This window comes from Bombina bombina, chromosome 4 (genome assembly GCF_027579735.1).
Source record: "Bombina bombina isolate aBomBom1 chromosome 4, aBomBom1.pri, whole genome shotgun sequence".
NCBI lineage: Eukaryota > Metazoa > Chordata > Amphibia > Anura > Bombinatoridae > Bombina > Bombina bombina.
Window position 1 is genome coordinate 1138410609 of NC_069502.1, and position 15200 is coordinate 1138425808.

Sequence of the window (15200 nt, forward strand, 5' to 3'; positions counted from 1 at the left end):
GCATGTCTGTGAGGCCATACTGACTCAAGTCATGTGTGTGTGATGAACTCTGATTGGCCGTTACTTAATGGTTCATGGATTCATATCTTTATAACTTATATACACATGCCTCCTATCGGTGCTATCACTACATTTGGCATGTAGACTTTTCTTTAGAATTTATGAGAATGGAATGCGTATATGACGCATATATAATATGCAGCATCCGTTAAATATTAAGCTATTTTGTTTACATTTGAGAGTTGAAATATATTTTATTTAATATTCCGAAAGTAAATATTATCCAGTCACATTAGGAAATGTTTATTGAAACATTTCCAAGTTTAATATTGATCAAAAGATGTGTAACATTGTTCAATATATTTTTAACTCTGTTGATAATTTCTTATACTCCAGAATGTTAATATTGTATGTAATTCCTTTGTTCTTAAATAAATATTGTGACTTATTGTCAAGTATTGACAGTGCTTCTTTTTTAATTTATTTACAATAACAACAATGCAGCCTGCACATAGTTCTAAAAATATGGGCAGTAATGGGATCGGGAGTATTGGCATGTATACTCTAAATGGGCCAACTCCTACACCATGGTCAAACCCCAGGCATGGAGTATTTTCTTTGCCAACAGTTGGGGCCATGTCTTGCATGGACTTTAACAGCTGGCCAGCAATCATTAATGAACACTACCTCCAAAGGCTTTTCCAATGCTATGTCTCGATGTGTGCCCAGAACTAGAAGAGAAGGAGACACTAGTGGATCTCTCAAAATAACAGAGCCATCTCTTGTAAGAGATATCTTGTATATTTTCCAGGAAATTGATGGGGAATGCATAAAAATGTGTAGCTCTGATAATTGCTACAAAGTAGACAGCAAGGTGGCTGTGTCCAAATCCTTGAAAGATACTACAGGAAGACTGGCAGAGTTGGGATGGCTTCATAATAAAATAAGAAAATATACAGACCAGAGGAGCCTTGATCATGCATTTGGACTTGTTGGACAGAGTTTCTGTGCTGCATTACATCAGGAGCTCAAAGAATATTACCATCTTCTTTCTGTTTTACATTCTAAGTTACAGATTGAAGATGACCAAGGTGTAAATTTGGGTATGGATAGCAATTTAACACTTTGAAGGTCTCTTAGTTTGGACATACGGTCCTAAAATTAGACTAAAAACACTTGCAGCACTTGTGGACCATTGTCAAGGAAGAAAAGGTGGAGAACTAGCCTCAGCGGTACATGCATAATCAAAACAGGAGATTCATACATGCATTCTCTGGTGCAGCAAATTCTTGGTTTGGTCTCACATCCGATACTTAATTTTCTCTATCGCTGGATATATGATGGACAGTTAGAAAGCACTTACCATGAGTTGTTTGTAGCTTCTGATCCCTCAGTTAAAACAGACAGACTATGGCATGACAAGTATAACCTTAGAAAATCTATGATTCCTTCATTCATTACTATGTATTAGTCTAAAAAGGTTCTCCTGATGGGAAAGTCTATACATTTTTTACATCAAGTATGCCATGATCAAACTCCAACGGCCAATGCAACAGAATCTCCAACAGAATATCTGCCTGTGGCCAATGCAACAGAATCTCCAAAAGATGCAGCAGACTTGTTCACAGATTTGGAAAATGCCTTCCAAGGGGAAATAGATGCTGCGTATTATGAGACCAGCAAATACCTGTTAGATGTCCTTAACAAGAAATATAATCTGCTTGAGCACATGCAGGCCATGAGGCGATATCTCTTGTTGGGACAGGGGGACTTCATGCGTCACCTAATGGATTTGATCAACCCAGAACTTGTTCATCCTGCAACTAATTTATACTAACTAACGCCTAGATTTAGAGTTCTGCGGCCAAAGGGGTGCGTTAGCTACGCATGCTTTTTTCTGGCCGCACCTTTTAAATACCGCTGGTATTGAGAGTTCACAGAATGGCTGCGTTAGGTTCCAAAAAAGGAGCATAGAGCATATTTAACGCAACTTCAACTCTCGATACCAGCGGTGCTTACGGACGCGGCCAGCTTCAAAAACGTGCTCGTGCACGATTCCCCCATAGAAAACAATGGGGCTGTTTGAGCTGAAAAAAAACCTAACACCTGCAAAAAAGCCGCAGCCCCATTGTTTGCTATGGGGAAACACTTCCTATGTCTGCACCTAACACTCTAACATGTACCCCGAGTCTAAACACCCCTAACCTTACACTTATTAACCCCTATTCTGCCACCCCCGCTATTGCTGACCCCTGCATATTATTATTAACCCCTAATCTGCCGCTCCGTAAACCGCCGCTACTTACATTATCCCTATGTACCCCTAATCTGCTGCCCCTAACACCGCCGACCCCTATATTATATTTATTAACCCCTAATCTGCCCCCCACAACGTCGCCTCCACCTGCCTACACTTATTAACCCCTAATCTGCCGAGCGGACCGCACCGCTATTATAATAAAGTTATTAACCCCTAATCCGCCTCACTAACCCTATAATAAATAGTATTAAGTTACAATTAAACCTAACACTACACTATCAATAAATTAATTAAATAAACTACCTACAATTATATACAATTAAACCTAACACTACACTATCAATAAATTAATTAAATACAATATCTACAAATAAATACAATGAAATAAACTAACTAAAGTACAAAAAATAAAAAAGAACTAAGTTACAAAAAATAAAAAATATTTACAAACATTAGAAAAATATTACAACAATTTTAAACTAATTACACCTACTCTAAGCCCCCTAATAAAATAACAAAGACCCCCAAAATAAAAAAATGCCCTACCCTATTCTAAATTAAAAAAGTTCAAAGCTCTTTTACCTTACCAGCCCTGAACAGGGCCCTTTGCGGGGCATGCCCCAAGAAATTCAGCTCTTTTGCCTTTAAAAAAAACACATACAATACCCCCCCCCCCAACATTACAACCCACCACCCACATACCCCTAATCTAACCCAAACCCCCTTAAATAAACCTAACACTAAGCCCCTGAAGATCTTCCTACCTTATCTTCACCATACCAGGTTCACCGATCGATCCAGAAGAGCTCCTCCGATGTCTTGATCCAAGCCCAAGCGGGGGGCTGAAGAACTACAAGAATGCTCAAGGATAGAGTGAGGGAGATCACAGTTTGCATGTGATCAAATATATAACAAATCTTGAGTTACAATCTATATGATGGTTTATCTTATATGTATTGCCAGTGACAGTTGAGGTAAAGGTATCACTTTTCTTCATGTAGCTGCAAGATTTACAAGGTATTCCTCCACACTTAAAGCTACCATTACATTTTCCTAGCCACATTTTATTTTCTGTTTTGGCTTTATCAGCAAAATTCCGTTTTATACTATTCTCTATAGTTTCTGATCTTCTAGAAACACATCTAACACCTTTTTCTATGGTTGTTCTTAATTTAGGATCATTTTTTAACAATGGAATAAATCTTTGTACAATTCTGCATATATCCTGATACTGTCTGCTATATTTTGTTGAAAACGTTAGCCTATCTATATCTCCATTTGCTCTCTTCGGCTTATCCTTTAGCAAAACCTGTCTATCCATCTCATTGACTGCCTTCATAGTTTTAAATAAATCCTTCTTGTTATACCCTCTATCACTCAGTCTTTCTAATAAATTATTGGCTTGATCCAAATACATCTCATTATCGCTACAATTACGCCTAAGGCGCATAAATTGCCCCTTTGGAATCCCTTTCTTTACACAATAGGGGTGGCCTGAGTCAGCCCTCAAAATAGTATTACCAGAAGTTTTTTTCCTAAAGGTCCTAGTATTTATGCAACCTTTCTTACTATCTCCTACTAATGTTAGATCTAAATAATCTACATTTTCATCAGAGTTATAATGTGTAAATTGTAAATTATTTTTATTGTCATTCAGGTATTTTATAAATTCTTCTATGCTGGTTGTGTCTGTTTTCCAGACGATCAAAAGATCGTCTATAAATCTGGTATAGAAACAAATCTTAGATAGAAAGGGATTATTGCTAGTAAACACTTTATTAAGTTCAAAATGCCCCAAATAGAGGTTAGCATACGAGGGGGCAAAAACTGGAACATCTAGATTGGTCAGGTAACCTTACTTTTTTAACTGTAGATGTGGTATCTCTATACTCCTGTATACCTCACAGAGAGGGTCTTGTGGCCCTCAGGGAAATGTTACATATTCATACTAATTTTGAATCAGGCTTTATAGATTATATTGTTGATATAGTGAGGTTCCTTCTGAGCCATAATTACTTTCTTTTTGAAGGGACTTATTATGTCCAAAATCAGGGCACTGCGATGGGGGCGAAATTCGCCCCCTCGTATGCTAACCTCTATTTGGGGCATTTTGAACTTAATAAAGTGTTTACTAGCAATAATCCCTTTCTATCTAAGATTTGTTTCTATACCAGATTTATAGACGATCTTTTGATCGTCTGGAAAACAGACACAACCAGCATAGAAGAATTTATAAAATACCTGAATGACAATAAAAATAATTTACAATTTACACATTATAACTCTGATGAAAATGTAGATTATTTAGATCTAACATTAGTAGGAGATAGTAAGAAAGGTTGCATAAATACTAGGACCTTTAGGAAAAAAACTTCTGGTAATACTATTTTGAGGGCTGACTCAGGCCACCCCTATTGTGTAAAGAAAGGGATTCCAAAGGGGCAATTTATGCGCCTTAGGCGTAATTGTAGCGATAATGAGACGTATTTGGTTCAAGCCAATAATTTAGTAGAAAGACTGAGTGATAGAGGGTATAACAAGAAGGATTTATTTAAAACTATGAAGGCAGTCAATGAGATGGATAGACAGGTTTTGCTAAAGGATAAACCGAAGAGAGCAAATGGAGATATAGCTAGGCTAACGTTTTCAACAAAATATAGCAGACAGTATCAGGATATATGCAGAATTGTACAAAGATTTATTCCATTGTTAAAAAATGATCCTAAATTAAGAACAACCATAGAAAAAGGTGTTAGATGTGTTTCTAGAAGATCAGAAACTATAGAGAATAGTCTAAAACGGAATTTTGCTGATAAAGCCAAAACAGAAAATAAAATGTGGCTAGGAAAATGTAATGGTAGCTTTAAGCGTGGAGGAATACCTTGTAAATCTTGCAGCTACATGAAGAAAAGTGATACCTTTACCTCAACTGTCACTGGCAATACATATAAGATAAACCATCATATAGATTGTAACTCAAGGTTTGTTATATATTTGATCACATGCAAACTGTGTAATAGTCAATATACAGGAAGAACTACAAGAATGCTCAAGGATAGAGTGAGGGAGCACTTGCTTTCCTTAGAAAATGATATTCCAAAAACACCTGTATCAAAGCACTTTGCACTACACAGAAGAAATGATAATTATGATAAACAAGAATTAGAATATATCAATACACTTTTCTCCGTTCAAGGTATTGATTTAATACCAAAATATAATGTTGGGGGAAATAGAGTTCAAGCCCTAAATAGGAGTGAAGTCTATTGGATATATACATTGAAAACCGGAAGTCCTTTTGGTATAAATATGATTTCAGATGTAAAATTATATATAGGCAACTAATATGAAATTCTAAGTAATGCCTAAAATAATTGATAGTGAAGTCTATTGGATATATACATTGAAAACCGGAAGTCCTTTTGGTATAAATATGATCTCAGATGTAAAATTATATATAGGCAACTAATATGAAATTCTAAGTAATGCCAAAAATAATTTATAGTATCATAACATTGTGGGTTCAGTCATAAAATGATGTTATATTTGAAGATTAGAACAGATCAATTTTTAATTTTTAATTTTTCTGTATTATATTATTCGAATATTCATTATATTGACATCATTATGAATCAAGGCAAAGCCGAGTGTATTAATTGTAATTAATTTTCATACCTATAAATTTAATCATAGATTAGCCATGAATTGTAAAAATATAACGGTATATATATATAGAGAGTCATACATTTATAGTGCATGAGACTAAATGTTCCTATTTATGTGAAATTAAGTTAAACTTTAGTGTGCTCAAGTTGCAACATTGTATTGAATATTTTATATAGTTTTATTTTGTAACAATGTGTTTGTTTAACCCCCTTGTATGAAAGGCTATAGAAAAAGTACTATACCTTTAAATCTGAATATGAGGGCTTAGCCTTTTTAAGGTAGGTTCACAGCAGCTGTCAATATCCCTGACGAAGTGCCGTTTAGCGGCAGGAAACGCGTCGGATGTGGCTGTGAGGTGTGTGTGGAGTGGTGTTCACCTGTTTGTTCATTCGAATAAATCTACTGCAATGATTTAATGCTCTGTCTCTTATAAGACTTTTATTTCAACATATGGTGAAAATTGGTTAAAAATTGCAGCATTTGGAGGTTGCTGCCAAAGGAAATACAAGTCACAGGCTTTCCACAGGTAATGCTGTCCGGTGAAACGGTTTACTACAGTAACTCCGCCATCTTGCATGAGTGAGGCCGGATAACAGTGAGTAACCAAGCTTGTCCATTGTTTACTTTTTGAGAAAGTTGACTTCAAATATTATCACTACTTCTGTATATCAAGAGCGATACAAGATCTTATACCTGTAATAAGAAGTGTGAATATACACCTATAACGAGAAATGTGACAAACCTTGTGTTTTGCTTTTACTTAATGCATTTGCTTAAATACCTGAAAAAAAACGAAGTGGAATATCCTGTGCAGTGGTTTCTAGTCCTGACAATATACCGGCTATATTTACACTGTTAGAGAGTGACAGTGTTATATTTTATTACGGATTACAAAATAGCTAAAGGCATTGTATCATATTTCTCCGTGGTTTGTAACACAGAGTGCATGAGTTTGTATGTTTATGCGTTAATAAGTGTTGGCAGGTGGAGGCGACGTTGAGGGGGGCAGATTAGGTGCTAATAAATATAATATAGGGGTCGGCGGTGTTAGGGGCAGCAGATTAGGGATACATAAGGATAACGTAGGTGGCGGTCGGCAGATAGGGGTTAATTATTGTAGGTAGCTGGCGGCGACGTTGTGGGGGGCAGGTTAGGGGTTAATAAATATAATATAGGGGTCGGCGGTGTTAGGGGCAGCAGATTAGGGGTACATAAGTATAACGTAGGTGGCGGTCGGCAGACTAGGGGTTAAAAAATGTAATCGAGTGGCCGCGATGTGGGGGGACCTCGGTTTAGGGGTACATAGGTAGTTTATGGGTGCTAGTGTACTTTAGAGCACAGTAGTTAAGAGCTTTATAAACCGGCGTTAGCCCAGAAAGCTCTTAACTACTGACTTTTTTCTGCGGCTGGAGTTTTGTCGTTAGATTTCTAACGCTCACTTCAGACACGACTCTAAATACCGGAGTTAGAAAGATCCCATTGAAAAGATAGGATACGCAATTGACGTAAGGGGATCTGCGGTATGGAAAAGTCGCGGCTGCAAAGTGAGCGTTAGACCCTTTCCTGACTGACTCCAAATACCGGCGGTAGCCTAAAACCAGCGTTAGGAGCCTCTAACGCTGGTTTTGACGGCTACCGCCCAACTCTAAATCTAGGCCATAATCTGACTGGGATTCTTGAGACAGCTGTGAGAGCAACAAATGCCTAGTTTGACAATCCTGAAATTCTCAAGCGTCTAGATGTCAGGCTTTTGGAGGTGTCTCCTGGGGATACAGGATGGAATGTGCATTACATCAGGAGCTCAAAGAACTTAGTAAGTGTATTTGAATTCAAAATGGTTACCTTAGCAGTCATCTGCTTTACCATAGCCAAGAGGCTATCAAATCCGTCAGCCATCTTCTGCTCTAATTTCATCAGTAGTTTGTAGATGGTTATATTTGCTTTCTCTATGTTCAAGGGTATGTAGAGTGATCAATATCTAGTGCAGAGCTTTCCAAACTTGTTATGTTGGTGACACACTTTTTAGACCTACATCATTTCGCGACACAGTAATTCAGTTGTACTAGCAAAAAGGAGGTTAAACTAACTTGTTTAAAGAGATACAGACACATACATAAATTATATAATAATGAAATGTATTTACAAGTAACAGTATGTATGTGCAAGAATTAAAAAAAGTTTAATAACACCAATAACTACTTGCTATTTTAATGGAATGTATGAGGTTGAATGGATAAACACAATTTCTAAATATTTGGTGGAATATTAGATAAAGACACTCGCATTTCATCATCAAGCATTTTTAAGCTTCCACTTCCTATCCATATATCAAGAGCAGGAGCAGCAATGCACTACTGGGAGCTAGTTGCCAAAAAAACCCCACTGACTTCAGCTAAGCGTTTAAGCTGCCGCCCTCAGAGCTCGGTGAGTCCGATTGCTTACTGCCCACGCTGCAAACACACTGCTGTCCCACTCAATGACTACACATGCAGTCACGAGCCAAGTAAGGAGACTACACGTGCAGTCAGGAGCCAATGTGCCGCCAATGGGAATGGTTTCAGTTCCCACTGAGCTGCACCAATAGGTTAAGATGATCTGTATCTCCCTAGGTATCAATCACATGTCAACCATATGATATGCGTAGCATGCAGGCAGAAAGTCAGAAACCAAAAAAAAAATTTAAAAAAATTTGTGCTGAAGCAAGGACACACCTACACACTGCTGCCGACACACTAGTGTGTCCTGACACACAGTTTGGAAAGCACTGATCTAGTGTCTTTAGGACTGTTACAAGGATACCTCATGGGAACAGGAGACACTACTTTTCGATCTGTCCAAGGACACCACTGAGCCGTGTTGATACGGTAGTTAGAAGCTGCTGTGCTTTGATGTAGTATGTGTGTGTTGCGCTCCTGCAAAGTATTAGCTTGCGCCATAATGGCGACCGTGATTCGGGAACTCAGGCCGTTGAAAGTTTCATCGCCTCTATAGGAGGGTTTTTGTGTCCATCTGAGTAGATCTTTATGCTCTAAGGACCTTTCCCAATCTAATCATTGGTTTGTACCAGTGAAGGTAGGGTTTTTGTGGCTATGTGAGAATTGGTTTTGCACGGAGCTCCGTCAATATGCGGCCATGTTCTGGCGATACCAGGCTCCGCCCCCCCCCCAGTTGCAAGCAGTTTTTGATCAGATAATTGAGTTTCAGAATGCACAAGATGCTATGTACAGATCTGCTCTTGAGGAGTTGCAATGAAGATTAGAATTTGAAGAAAGTAAAAAACAGTGTGAGGCAGAGGGACAGTGGGTCATTACAACTGCTGAAGAGGAGGAGGAGAAGAAAAGGGTTCTTGAGTTTCAAGAATCCATACCAAAAATGCGATCTCAACTAAGAATACTTACTCATTTCTATCAAGGCATTGTCCAACAATTTTTGATTCTATTGACAACTAGCACAGATGAAAGCCTCATATATTTTTGCTTTAGTTTTTACTTCAATGAACATTATAAAGCAAGAGAGCCACGGCTACGTGTGTCTCTTGGAACCAGAGGGAGGAAAAGCTTACATGTGTGAAGAAATCAGTGCTCTGTTAATAAAAAACTAACCAAACCAAATATTGTGCAGAGCTTGAGATATTTATGCAGACAACAAGACTTTAGCATTTCAGTGTGTGTGTTTGCACAGCAAAGGTAAAAATAAATATATAGGTCTTTTTGTAAATTAGTCCATTAAAGAAGAAATTAAGTGGCTATGTTTACACTGTAAATTTAAGTAGTGTATATTTTTTATGAATGATACCTTTCATTTTGTGCTTTTTTAAAGCTGTGTTCAGTGTATTATTTGCTAACTTAATCGGCTTTCCATAGGTTCATGTATTACACCTCAATTTATTTTATTTTTTAACAATGTAGATTATTAAACCAGTTACACTTTCTTGTTAAGCCCGATATCATTATAAACCATTTTTTTTAATGTTTGTCATCTAGCTTTTTTTTAAAAAAATCATTAGTTTTTGTTTTACATCTTAATGTACACAGTATCTAAACCCTTAATCACATATTGAATCTCATGACAATATATTAATGTCATATTCTAAAGAATATGTAGATAGGTTACATGTCTTGGGAGACAATGGACTTTAATAATAAAGCTTATTTATGTGCTTTATTATAAATATTTATATATTGCTATTCAGAAACAATGGTATATATATATCCTTTGCAGTTTTTATTATATAAAATTGTCATGTCACCACAATGAAGCCTACGTTTATTATGTTTACAAAATAAAAGCACAGTTATTTTTTTAAAAATAATTAAAAAAAAATAATTAGATCAAGTATTGTAGTTTTGAAATTCTACAGCGGAATCTATCTTGCTTTTGAAGGATTCTTTTATTTTTTTATTGATATGCCCAATTAAAAAATAAACAAAACAATCTTATATTTCAATTAACTGTACTTTCCAAATCTGAAAAGCATCCATTTAATTTTTTTTTTTACCTATAATACATAATTTCAGTATAATTTTCATCAATAAAGTCATTTGCCAGTAACAATAAAGTAAATGTTTGGTTTTGTGTGAGAACTGCTTAGTGCTCGGAACATAATTATATACAGTATATACAAATCTTATATAGACATTATAATAATAATTATATACAGTATATACAAATCTTACAAGAGACATAGACATAGTTCAATGGAAGCACTTAGGCTTTTAATTCATTTTAGCATTTATGAGTAAATAGAACATTATTTTAGCTTACATTATTCTGTTAACAGTCATTAATATTTTCATCAGTTTTATTTAAAGAATATTATAATTGGGCGTATTACAAGTTCAAAATAATCACGATGGAAAAAGCACAAATCGCATTTTACACTTGTCGGGTTAGTGTGTCTGAATCCTTTGTGTAAAGTGTAGTACGTTATAGAATTGCATAAAACACAACATAAAGACATTCAAAATTATAGTTATCATATAAACACTATCTGATATAAAAGAAAGTTATAAGGGTTAAAAGGTATATGGAATATGATAAGTTGTTTGACTGAAAAGGGCTATATTGTATACTCTATATACAGTACATACATATACATGTCTAAATATGTGTATGTATATATATATATATATATATATATATATATATGTATAAATATGTATAGATGCGTGTACAGATGTACTCAAGTATTTATGTGTTTTACTGTAAATTTACTGTACATATTTAAAATTCCAATGTTCTTCACTTACAGGATAATGTCATTTTTATTTTAAATACATATTTCTATATATATCTGTATACACCTATACCTCGGGTTTAACGTGGTGTTGGGTTAGCGCACATGAAGAATTGCTAACCTCGATGCGCGTTATTGAAATATTAAATATAAAATGGTAAAAAATATTAATAAAAATTATTATACATACTGTAAAAAATTCTAAATAATTCATAGAATATAATATTATTTTTTTTTGTTAACAGTATGTATAATAATTTTTAATTAATTTTTTTATTAATATTTTTTAATGTTATATTTAATATTTCAATAATGAAGTTAGCAATGCTTCATGTGGGCTCACCAGACTGTGTTAGACCTAAATCCTAAACCCTTTATGATTATAGTACTGTACTATCTTTCTGAGGATACTATGCATACAAAATATTAAACATTATATAAAACTAACTTTAGGTTGCGTGTAGCTGTATTATGACATGTAAATATTGCATAAATCACATAAGATATTGTTGTTTACTCTTAATTACATCCCTTTCAAAACTGTCCCATTTTAAAGATTCAAATATCCTAAAATCTAAACCTTTTCCGGTCCCAAGCAGTTTGGATAAAAGGTTTTCTAATAGTACACATTATAGCATCATACAATAAAATACATATACTGTATATTAAGCATTGTATATACATGTCTAATATACCCACAATCCATCAAAACCCTATAGATGTATTATTGATGTCTTATTGTAACTATTGTACTGTAACAAGAGGGGTTGAATTTTGGTTGACACATGTAACTTGTATTCCCATACAATTCTGTGTAAAGGGATCATTTATATTACACCTTGAATGTAGGTGTACAGAGATGTATAGTAAAATGCCTCTTGGTGAGACTGCCTTCAACCACTGATTTTAGACATTTTTTTTGCATAACGCATACCTTTTTTCAACCCCTTCTTTTACCAAACTAATAAAAATAAATTAAAATCCTTGAGAGTTCCAAAGTGGCTATGGTGTGAAACATCCTAGTGCACTTGCCTGTTATTAAATTTCCTATGCATAATCAATAGTGGTCAAAACTTTATTAACTTTATTAGGTTTATTAAAAGGTTGGGACTGATTAAAAGAAAAACAACTCATACACGTTTCAGTATCACACAAAGAGCAAAACCTGATTTAATTACAAGATTTTTCTACAGTTTTGTAATAAATTAACATTAAAATTATTGTAAGTTATTATAAGTGCATTTTTTTCTATTCAATTAAATATTTTATATCACAATCTCAAAATTTTGACTGTCCCTTTAAGTGTGGACACATTTTGTACAACAATGAACCCGGGAAACTGGTCAATTGCGCATAGTAGTGTAAATGGCATTGAGTAGCATCTATTACCATCCTGTAAATGTAATAATTCCTTTAAATCGTAAATCCCCACATCATGGCAAGTGTGTGGCCCTTGGTGACAAAAGATCTACATCTCTCATTACAAATGATAAATAACAAAGTGGAAAATTCTGTAAATAGATATAAAATGCATCAAAGTACAAAGGTCATGTAGAAACGGGAAAATATTAGAAGGAAAGATGAGAACCCTAATACTAAAAAGCTGAAATATTTCTGTAATTTATACCTTATAAATAGAAAAGCGTCAGGAAAAAAATGACAACTTTGAAATGCAAGAAACTCAGAACATACGTTATATCTGAATGTTTTTTTTTTGGGGGGGGGGGTTTAATTCACCAGTTGCTTTTCAATTTGTGGACTTCTTTGAACTCAGAATAATTAAATAGAGAGCAGAGGCACTGGAGAGGTTATTTTTTTTAATAAAATGAATTGGATAGCCTCTTCTACATAACCTGGGATTTATGAAGGGATTTCACTGGCATTGTAGCAATGTAAAAAATAGATATTAGATGATGACAAGAAAAACAAAACTACTGCCAATGTTAAAAAGAGCCTGGCAGAAGAATAAAGAACTGATACACACTCAGCCATTATGTAGTATGCAAACTTTTCATAAAGTCAGGAGAGATACAACGAAAAAAAGCACTCCCCTCCTTAAAGATAAATCAGTAAGGGGATCTCATATCTAGCCCAGAATTCTAGTAGCTGTATAGGTGGTGACTATAGTAAATATATTAAATTCATTCTTCACTGTGACAAGAAAATCTATTTTCATAATGAAACCTCACATTAGGGTTCATTCCAGTCTTTTAGAAAGTTTATTTTTCTACAACATTCACTATTAATGTCCAGGGTCTCAATTTACTAAGCGGCTTAGACATGAGCAACCCTGCTTGTTGCAAGAAGCAGAGATCGAATAGCTTCTGCTGCCCACTCATCCTGAAGATGGGTGGACAAGTTCCGTAGCTTTGAACATTGTCAATCTGTCAAAATGGGGCCCTATTGGGCTATTTGTAGATTTTTTAAGATAACATTTTCTTAGGGACTGTGTTTTTTTGCGTCCAACCTCTGGCTATATTACTAATTTATTTCCTTTTTTAAAATAATAGCTAAAAAATTGGTTATCCAAATGCTATTGATTCTTTGTATATAATACTAAGGTGGGTAAGCGCACATGAAGAATTTGCTATCTTCAATGCTTTTTTGAAATATTAAATATAAAATATAAGTAAATAATATTTTAAAATATTATACATATTGAAAAAAATAAAGATATATTCTATGTATGGATTATTTACAAATATTTTGTAGTATGTATAATCATTTTAAATAATTTTGATTAATATTTGTTAATACTTTATATTTAATATTTCAATAGGGCGCATTGAATATAGAAATTCTTGTGCGCTAACTCGACAGTGTTAGTCCTAATTTGCAAACTCCGATACATCTTGCTTATATTTTACATTCCTATGTCCTTCACATAGAAAATAATGTACTTTTTATTATAAAATATATATTTCTATATATGTTAAATAGATATCTATACCTATCTATCTATCTATCTATCTATCTATCTATCTATCTATAGGAATAGATTTTCAGGTATAGGCATATATAGATATACATAGAAATATCTATTTACAATAAAAAGGATATTGTTCTGTATGTGAATGTGAAGTATTCATAATTTATGTTGGGTTTAGCACACTTGAATAAACACGGTTGGGTTAGCGCGCGAGTACAGGTATTCATTTTTGTTGTTGTTGTAGTTTTCACACTCCATTGAAGTTTGTGGTCGTGATAGCGAAACTGTTTGCGCGCATCAGATTTTCTCTCACGCACAAAATTTTTGCATTCAACTCAATATGATTGCAACCCGACGCATGCAAAAGGCCTCAATCTAGCAATGTTAATGCACGAGTGAGAGCGCTAATTAGTGGTGCACTTGTAATCTAGCCCTACATTGGCGATTTGGTGCGATAGAAAAGTGGATGTGATGTTGACCACTGTCAGAGTGGTGTAAAGAGATCCTTTACATTATACCTTCAATGTAGGTGTACAGAGATGTATAGTAAAATGCCTCTTGGTGAGACTTCCTTCAACCACTGATTTTGGCCCTTTTTATAATTTCCCAGGCAATCTCTATCGCATAACGGATACCTTTTTTAACCCCTTCTTTTAACAAACTTTGACAATAGAATAAATTTAAATCCTTATGGGCTCTAAAGTGGCCATGGTGTTAAACATCCTAGTGCATATGTTTGTTATTACATTTACAGTTTTCATGCTCTATTGAAGTCTACATGAGCATACGTTAACGTGGTCGCCATAGTCCCACTCTTTACAAACATCGGGTTTTCACTCATGCGCTAAATTTTTGCTTGTAACTCAATACAAGTGCAACCCGACGCACACCAAAGTCCTCCATCTAGCGGTGTTAGTGCACGAGCGAGAGTGTTAAGTAGCGCTACACTTGTAATCTAGCCCAAAATTGGCAATATGATGCAACAGAAATCTGGATGTGATGTTGACCACTGTGAGAGAGGTGAAACACATTCAGATTAGTTCTGAAGGTCTGTTCAATCTAAAATGTTTTGTAATACTTCATGGTGGCATGGAGAACATGGAAGAACC

General features: G+C 34.9%; 1 pseudogene; it reads left to right on the plus strand.

Moving 5' to 3' along the window:
• The first annotated feature begins 498 nt into the window (after positions 1 to 498).
• LOC128658237 (gamma-tubulin complex component 3 homolog) lies at positions 499 to 13974 on the plus strand (annotated as a pseudogene).
• The last annotated feature ends 1226 nt before the right edge of the window (positions 13975 to 15200 follow it).